Source organism: Otolemur garnettii, unplaced genomic scaffold (assembly GCF_000181295.1).
Source record: "Otolemur garnettii isolate 467f Iridium unplaced genomic scaffold, OtoGar3 scaffold00047, whole genome shotgun sequence".
Classification (NCBI taxonomy): Eukaryota; Metazoa; Chordata; class Mammalia; order Primates; family Galagidae; genus Otolemur; species Otolemur garnettii.
In genome coordinates this window covers 2,870,071-2,879,493 of record NW_003852442.1, presented here as the reverse complement: position 1 = coordinate 2,879,493, position 9,423 = coordinate 2,870,071, and positions in this window count along the sequence as shown.

The window sequence follows — 9,423 nt, the reverse complement described above, 5'->3', positions numbered from 1 at the left end:
GCCTAAGCCCAGGAGTTGGAGGTTGCTGGAGCGACTCCGCTGCACTCTACCGAGAGCGAAAAAGTGAGACTCTGTCTCTACAAAAAAAAAAAAAAAGAAGAAGTTACCCCCTCTATAGTTAGCTATAGAAAGAGAGAGGGTACAAGAACAATGCTTAATGACTCATTGCTATAAACTGGGGAAGTTTGTAAGGAAAGGAAATAATTGTGAGTTTGACAAACACACTAAAACTTTGCTATCCCAAAGTGTGCATCAGTAACATCGACCTCTGAAAGCATATTAGAAGTATTGAGTCTAAGGTCCTACTCTGCATTTTAATAAAATTCCTGGGAAATTCCTGAGTACAGTAGGGGCTGAGAAGCACTGCCCTATGAGTGCTATGACCTAATAGTAGTACCATGACTCTCTGATGTGGGTAAGAGAGTTATTTTAATGGTCCCATGCTACACTGGTAAACCAAACAAGCTTAAAGTCACAGAACAAGGAAATGACAGAGCTGGATTAAAAGCCAAGGTTTCTGACTCCAAATTCCTCTATACTATATGTTATTTCAACCATGCATCTCTGCCTCCTGAGAAAACTTGTTTTCTCTCACTAATGAAAAAAAATATCAAAAGGGGAATAGATAGAAAAAAATTGAGTTATATTTAAATGGTGGTTGATGACTTCAAGGATTGACTTGTTCCAGGAAAGAAAACAAGCATTTGTCACTTACAGTGCATTTGATAAAACGTTTTTCACCATTACATATCAAAGAATGCTTCAAGCTATATAATGAATTTTTTTTTTTTTTGAGACAGAGCCTCAAGCTATCCCCCTGGGTAGAGTACTGTGGCATCACAGCTCACAGCAACCTCCAACTCCTGGGCTCACGTGAGTCTCCTTGTTTGGTGGGCCCGGGCTGGATTCAAACCCTCCACCTTAGGTGTATGTGGCTGGCGCCTTAGCCACTTGAGCCACAGGTGCTGAGCCTAATGAATGTTTATATTTCATTTATTCAGCAATTAAGCATCTTAACTGTCTTTTATAAGCATTTATAGCACTCATTAAGAATTATCACACGTCCTGTTTGGGCTAATGGTTTTTCCTTTTCCTTTTAAAAATGTTTGAAATGTCTCATTATTACCAATGCCTCTCTTAGCACTGCTTAAACTAAGTGTTTAAATAGTGCTGGTTAAAGCTACATGTTATTTTGAGTGTCCTGGCCAAGGGTTCTCACTGTTTAAGGATCAAACATTTGAAGCTCTTTGAGGACACAAGAGACCCCCTGAGACAGTAAAGTTTATGTTTGTAACTTCTGTTTTTTGTGTGTTTTCAGGAATTGAGGAGTGTAGGCACCAGCTATTTAAATCAGGTCTCCTTGGGTTGCAACTCATAGAAATTTATCACAATATAGATAAATCAGAGGTAGGAAGGGTTGGCTTCTATAACCAGAAGCCCAAAAGGTGGAGTTTCAAATGACATCAGAGCTCTGTCTTCTCATCTCTCAGCTCTGGATAGAGGAAAATGATGTTAGAAAGTGCCAGATGTGGTTTCCCCCAAAGAGAGGATTTGTAGCACAGACTAAAAGAACATATTCACTATGCCAACAAACAAAACCAGTTTGTGCTTTGGGGAAGATTGTTGGTTGTTACTCAAGATATGTCTTTCTCCTCTTCCATAATAATGGTGTTTTACTAGCACATGACTGTCCAGAATAAAAACTCCACTTGCCAGCCTACTCTGCAGCTAGGTGGGCCTATGTGGGTAAGGTTTTACCAATGTAATGGGAGTAGAAGTGATGCGAGCAATTCTTATATCACATGCTTAAAAGGAAATCAACTGCTTTCTTTTCTCTGTTTCCATAAACTGGAACTCACTTTTGCTACAACTCAGCCTCAACCCTGTAGATGAGACTAGCACCCATTGGGAATATTAGAGCAACAAGAGAGAAGGAACCTGGATCCCTGAATGACCTTGTGGAGTGGACCTGGTGGCTGGCAGCTGGTGAGCTGTGGGTATGTCTTAGTCCATTTATGTTGCGAAAGAGGAATACCTGAGTCTGGGTAACTTAGAAAGGAAAGAGGTTGACTTGGCTCACGGTTCTGCAGGCTGTACAAGAAGCATGGTGCCAGAATCAGCTTCTGGTGAGGCCCTCAGGCTGCCTGAACTAATGGCAGAGAGGGAAATAGAGCTGACCTGTGCAGACATTGTGTGTTGAGGGGGGAAGCAAGAGAGAAGGGAGGGAGGGAGGTGCCAGGCTGTTTGAAACAACCAGCTCCTGTGGGAACTAAGAGAGCAAGAATTCCCTCATTCCCTGGGGGATGGCACCAAGTCATTCATGAGTGATTGTCCTCTTGACCCAAACACCTCCCATCAAGATCACTGGGGATCAAATTTCAACTTGAGGTTTGGCAGAGGTAAATATCCAAACCAGAGCAGGGTGAATTGTGTTGTGACTGCCAATGGGTTTTTAAAAATATATATTTCAACCATCATGAAATATAATGATGGTTGCACAACTCTGTGAATTCTAAAAGTCATTCATTTAGATATTTACATGGGTAAATTGTATGATATGTGAGTTGTAGCTCCATAAAGATGTCATGAAGAAAAGATTGCACCTGCAACAATGTCAATCTCATTCTCATCTCAGTGTTGTTTGAGTAGGAGAGGCCAGGATAGCCTCTTACCTTGCACATGCCCATAGAAGTGTGTCATGGGTAGCAAAATCAATGTGGGTAAAAGTTTAGGAGCTATTGCCTTAGAAAAATAAGCATAATTCTCTCACTCCACTATCTAAATGTGACAGCTTTGCTCCTGGGATCCTCCTCTCACCTTCATTTCTCTTAGGACAAGGGGAAAAATTGTGCAAACCAGGAGGGAAAGTGAGGTTTGAATAATAAGTGGTTTTCAATTAACTGCGTTGAAAATTGGGAGTCGACGTGTATTAATTTTCCCGATCAAATTACTTCAGTTTGTCTCTCCTCTGACTGCTAGGATAATTTTATGCAGGAATTATTTTAGCCTAATTATGCTTGCACCAATGTTTAGTAGGTGTTTACGTAACCCACAGTATACTTAAATGATTTTGCTACCTCAGAGACCATGGTAGGTTGACATAATATTAATAGGTGGTGCACAGTATAGAGATGAAATTCTTTTCATTTCTTCATCCTCGTTTGTAAGGAATGTTCAGGTGGTGTTTCTTGGAAAGCCATGTGTATGCTGTTCAGATGCCCCCACAAAGCTAAAACAGTACTGTGAATGCTGTGGGTTCATTATATGATACTAAAAGCAATTCCAGCACAGATGTTTCATTAGGTATTCAGTTATGTCAGACAAATTGAAATTCACCATTTGTTTAGACTTTCCTTTCTGCAGAGAACCTCTCCTGTGTCATGTGTTTGAATTTCTCTGTCACTGGAAGCACTGTGTATGCCCGTTTCCTGTATGTGTAGAATCCTTTCTCCTATAACCATCACACCTCTACTTCACTCTGATCTCTTACCTCCTCCTCTTCCTCCTGCTGCTTTGTCCGCTTTGATGCCTTTTTCTTCATTTTATCTTTGGCTCCTTTGTATTTTTCTCCCAGCACTTAATGGATTAAACCCAAGATTCAATCTTCAGCCTTCCTTTTTTTTTTTCTTTCTTTATAACATTCACAACCTTTCCCTTGAAGAGCTTTTCTATTTTCTTGGGTTTCAACTCTGCACCTTAGGCGAATGACTGACTTCCCAATGTGTCTGAACTTGCACTTCAAAGTGTTTGATGGGCATGGTCCAATATACCTTAACCTAATGTCTGGAAGTGGATTCCTTATTTCCAGTAATACCTGGCATTGGTTGTACCGTTTTGACACCCTTATCTTTTTCTTCATTCTCTGATTAGTTAACATTTTGCTTTGCAAAATCTCTTGGACTAATTTTCTCATTCCATTCCGTCTACCCCCTTCCTGTTTTCCTGATAACCTAGAACAATGTTTTTCAACTTTTTTTTTTGTTTTAATCTCACCACACACTTAACCTATAGTTAAACTTCCGTAGCACATTTAAATTATGTTGATTAAAAAGGAGAGTAAGAAAAGAATATACTTACCGTGCTTTGAAAATTATTTCTTTTGAAAATAATTTAATAATGGTCTGTAAAAATTTTTCTTGGCACACATGTTGAAAATCACTGGCCTAGTGTAACATCCCAGTGAGTCAGCAAGATTCCTGACTATCTTCAAGGTTTGAGAATCTCTCAGAGAATCCATCCTGAATGTACAGTGCTGCCTTCTTGTGTCCTTTTTCCATTCCCAGGGTCCAGAGATACCTTGCCCCTACACCACTCCCCCAAGTCCTGCAGAATAAGATGAACTGAGATCGAGATCTGGGAAAGAGAGAATGAGAGACGGGGCAATGCAGGGGCAGGTGTGGGGACCAAAGGCATCACATGGTCCACGGGAAGCCTCCAAAGGCCCCATGGGAAGCTTTCCACTGGTATTTTCCTCTCTCCTTCCACCTTGGAAACTCGAAAAATGCCAGCAGAAAGGCTTCCTGTCTATCGATGGGGTGACCCTGTGGAGTAGCTGGAGATAACCAAGATGCCACAGGCAGTGGGGAGGTGGAGGAAGAATGAGCCAGGTAGGGAAGGGAAGGAAGATTCTTTTCAGAATGTCTCCTCTCTGTGCATGCCAAGGCTCAGACAAGCATACGATTAATTGCAACACAACAGAATTTGCCAAAATATGTTTGTTCATTGTACCATTTGCAACAGATCACCTGGGGTAGGTCTTAAATCCCCACCCTCCCGGACGCCACTCCTAGTACATTGAAATAAACTTTCCTGCAGTGAGCCCAGGAATTAGCCTTCTTAGTAGACACTCCAGGTGAGTCATTTCCTCATTATGTTTCTGGAACTGCAGGATGTGAGTTTGGTGCACTGTGATGGGAGAATCCAGCAGACTACAGGAACGGAAGAGTGACTCCTTAGCCTCCAGCTCAGGGACTGTGGAGGGATCATAGAAGACTTATTTTTGGAGATGGTAACTAAGTTGAGTCTTGGAGGATAAAAGGAGGTGGCAAAGCAAAGGATACGGGGAGCAACAGGGCATGGAGAATAGTGGGGATGGTATATTGGGGACTCACAGGTGTTTCTGTGATTGTGGGGCCAAGGAGTATTATGGGACCCAGCAAGGAATCAGGGAAGGTGAATGGGGATCTAATCAGGCAGTGTCCTCAGCCACATATGCTGAAGGACACTGGGCCCACACAAATGTCCATTTGGCAAATTTACTTGGTACATTGGCTGAGTTTGTTCCTGGAAGAGACTTTGAATCCTCCCTTAGCCAGGGCAAGCTTGGCCAAGGTGACTCTCTCTGCTTACTTAAAAATATTTGTGTTGAATTTTTCACTAATAAAGGGGATATCTTTCCCTAAGATATTTGCAATCAAAGGTCTTCGAACATTTTTTTTATCATTACCCCTAAAAACGAATTTATAGAAAAATTATGTTCCTAGCACATTTCGAATCTGATATCTAAAATTTTTGTTTTATCTCTAAATAGTTGTAAATAATAGGATATCTAGAATATTATATCGACATTTTTAAGGTAAAAAATTATTATTGGGCAGCACCTGTGGCTCAAAGGAGTAGGGCACTGTCCTCATATAATGGAGGTGGAGGGTTCAAACTGGCCCTGGCCAAAAACTACAAAAAAAAAAATTATTATTGTTTTAAATATATCCAGAGCAATCTAAATACCTTGACAGTTCAATACTTCCAATATCTTACAACATTGAGAAAACATACAAACATGCTCTCTCTCTCTTTTTTTCTTTTGAGACAGTGTCTCACTCTATTGCTCAGGCTAGAGTACTGTGGTGTGTCAGCCTAATTCACAGCCACTTCACATGCCTGGGCTCCAACAATCCTCCTGCCTCAGCCTCCTGAGTAACTGGGACTACAGGCACCCATTTTTTTTAAAATTTTGTTGTTATTTATTTATTTATTTTTTTTCTTTTTTCTTTTTATTGAATGGTAACTATGTACATTAATGCACTTCTGGGGTACAGTGTGGGGTTTTCACATGCAATCTGAAATACTTCCATCAAACTGCTCAACACAGCCTTCATGTCATTTTCTCAGTTATTGCTTTAAAACGTTCACATTCTTCTCTTAGAAAGATTCACCTGTACCCCCAGGCACCCACTTTGAGGCCTTGATAATTTTCCCATTTTTAGTAAAGATGGGGTCTTGCTCTTGCTCAGGCTGGTCTTGAAATCCTGGGCTCAAGTAATCCTCCCACCTTGGCCTCCTAGAGTGCTAGGATTACAGGTGCAAGTCACCATAACAGAATGGATTTAGTTTTTATACCCTGTCACAATAGGCTTTCAGTATCAAATTTCTTTGGATTTAGTTAACATTTTAATTATTAGTCATACACAACAAATAAAAAGACTATTATTTATTTTATTCATTATTCAATAGAAAAATAAAGTGGTATTAATTAGGCAGATGTGACTTTTTCGTGTTTGTTCATGTATGTGTAGATGAATGCTACTTATTAATAGAATAAGACAGGGATTAGCATAAATTCTGTTGCTTAAAAATATTCTTTTATAGATGTATTCATATCCATAAATAAAGAATAAACATCGGACAAAATTCAACATTCTGTCAGGGCAAAAATTTTCAGCAAATTAGGAGTGAATGACATATGTAATTTTAAAAATTTCTGTTAAGTTATATGTCAGTTATGATCATCTTACTACTAGGTTAGGTTCTTCAATTTTCCTGAAAGCTAACAATTGTAAACGATATTACTTAGAAAACAATTTATTACTCAATTCTTCTCAATTTCTGGAAAGTGGACCAAGACCAGAATAGGTTTAAATCTATATCAAATGAGTATTAATTATACTTGTTATTCTTTCACTCAGAGGCATCATGTTTAAATAGGTATACACAGAGTTGGGTAAATCAAAATAATGTTAATGTAAATTTCAATATAAACACAATGTTGTGAGTGATAGCTTTGATAAAATGCTTTTATATTATGTTTCTTAAATGTGTTTTAAAACAAATTTGTAACCGAAGATTTAACTCATTCAAATTATAGAAAATAACTCATAATCTAATTGGCAAAGCCATTCCACCTTGTCAAATCAATCAGCTAAATCAAAGTACTTGAATTCTTTTATGAGTTATATGCCCCAAATTATATTCAATGATCAGCTATTAGAAAAAAATACAACTTAATATTTCAGCTCAAGTAAACAAGTTAGCAGTATACTCATGACAACCATTTCATTTTTGATAGCTAGACAGATGAGGTCTTAGTCTGAACTGCTACTACTAAAGTATGTGAGACTGGGCATGTGTAGCTTATGAACAACAGACACTTGTTTTCACAGGTCTGGAGGTTGGAAGTTGGATCAGGGTGCCAGCATGGTTGGGTTTTGGAGAGGGCCCTCTTCTGGGTTGCAGGCTGCTGACTTCTTGTCACATTCAACCATGGCAGAAGGAGGGCATTAGAGTTCTCTGGGGTTCCTTTTATAAGGGCACTAATCCAATTCATAAGGCCTCTACCCTCATGACCTAATTACCTCCCCAAGTCTCTACTTCCAAATAGCATTATGTTTGGTTGGGGCTGGCGGAATCAAGCAGGAGACATTTGAACTAAGTATTATAAAAGAGGGAATTATGCAAATGGACAAGAGCATCCCAGGCAGAAGGAACTACCAGACAAAGCTCTAAGGCAAGATGGTGCCTGGCATGTTTGAGGAGTGACAAGGAGGTCCCTGTGACGAGAACAGAGTGAACAAGGAGGTCCCTGTGACGAGAACAGAGTGAATAAGGAGATAGAAGTCAGAGATGTAGATGGGTGGCTCCTGCTTAGTAATCCCAGCATTCTGGGAGGCTGGAGTGGAAGGATCCCTTGAGCTCAGAAGTTTAATAGCAAGGTGAGCAAGAATGAGATCTCTCTCTATGAAAAATAGAAAAATTAGGTGGGTGTCACCTGTAGTCTCAGGTACTTGGTAGTCAGGCTAAGGCAGGAGGATCACTTGAACTCTGGAGTTTGAGGTTGCTGTGAGCTAGGCTGATGCCACAGCATTCTAGCCTGGGTAACAGAGTGGTTTTCTGTTTCAAAAAAGAAAAAGAAAAAAGAAGAAAAGGCTTTGGTTTTTAGTTTGGGTGACATGGGTGCTTTTGCTGGGTTTCAACAGGTAAATGATAAGGTAGGACTCAGGTTATAAATGAATTTTTCTGCTGCTGGGTAAAGAATGAACTGTAGGGAGTTGAAGGTGGAGTCAGGGTCCTCCTGGGGGCTGTTGCTACAAATCCAGGTAGGGGATGATGAGGGATAAGACCAGGTTACTAGCTGTTGAGAGGACTAGAGTGGTCAGGGAGTGGACACATTCTGAAGGTAGCACCAGCAAGATTTCTTGATGGATTGAATGTGGGCTGAGTCCAAGAGCAGAGTCAGGAGACAGTGATGTTAGTGGGTCATGCCACTTGAAGGGTGAAGTTTCCCTTTTGGAGACGGGGAAGGCTGTGGGTGCAGTAAGTTTGGACTGTGTAATTTGGGGAATAGGAGTTAGACTGAGCTGTGAGATGACAACTCAGCAGGATACAGGGATGAGAATTTGACAATATGGGAGGGAGGAAGGGGAGGAGGCTAAAGAGAGAGAGAGAACTAAGAGAGGCTTAGGAAGTATGGATGTGGTAAGTGACACTCCACTGAGGTGGTGGGAAGAGTCGAAGCGCTTGTTAGTTAAGTAGGGTTATTCCCATTATCACAGGGAGTTTGGTGATCATGTTGGCTTCCTAGGGCTGAGATAACAAATGACTAAGAACTTGGTGACTTACACAACAGAAATCTGTTTGCTCACAGTTCTGGAGATCAGAAGTCTAAAATTAATGTGTTGGCCACACTCCCTCTGGATGTGCTATGGGAGGATCATTCCTGCTTGGCTGTGGCACTGTAGCTTCAATCTCTCTCCTGTCTTCACATGGCCTTTGTCCTCTACCTCCCTCTTCTCTTCCACAGATATGTGTTGTTGGATTTAGAGCTCACTCTAGTCCAAGATGATCCCATCTAGAGACACTTAATTATACCTGCAAAGACCCTCTTTTTCTAAATATGCTCACACTCACAGGTTCCTTAGAGCTGAGATTTGGGGAGGGGCAATTTTTATGCCACTACAATGATGTAAATACTTCTTCCATCCTGTCCACCTCTCCCACCCCTAACCTCCAGGCCACGAGAGATAGCTTTACCAGTGTAATTTTCAAATAGGCAAGAGAAGTTAAGTTTCACATTGAAATCAGAATGGTAAAAAGAAGAGGTGGCTGATAAGAGGCCAAAGGAACTGTGAGACACTCCATAGAAACTTGATAAAATCTTAGCAAGACTTCCCAAGGCCATGGGATTGCAAATTTGAGCTAACTTATCTG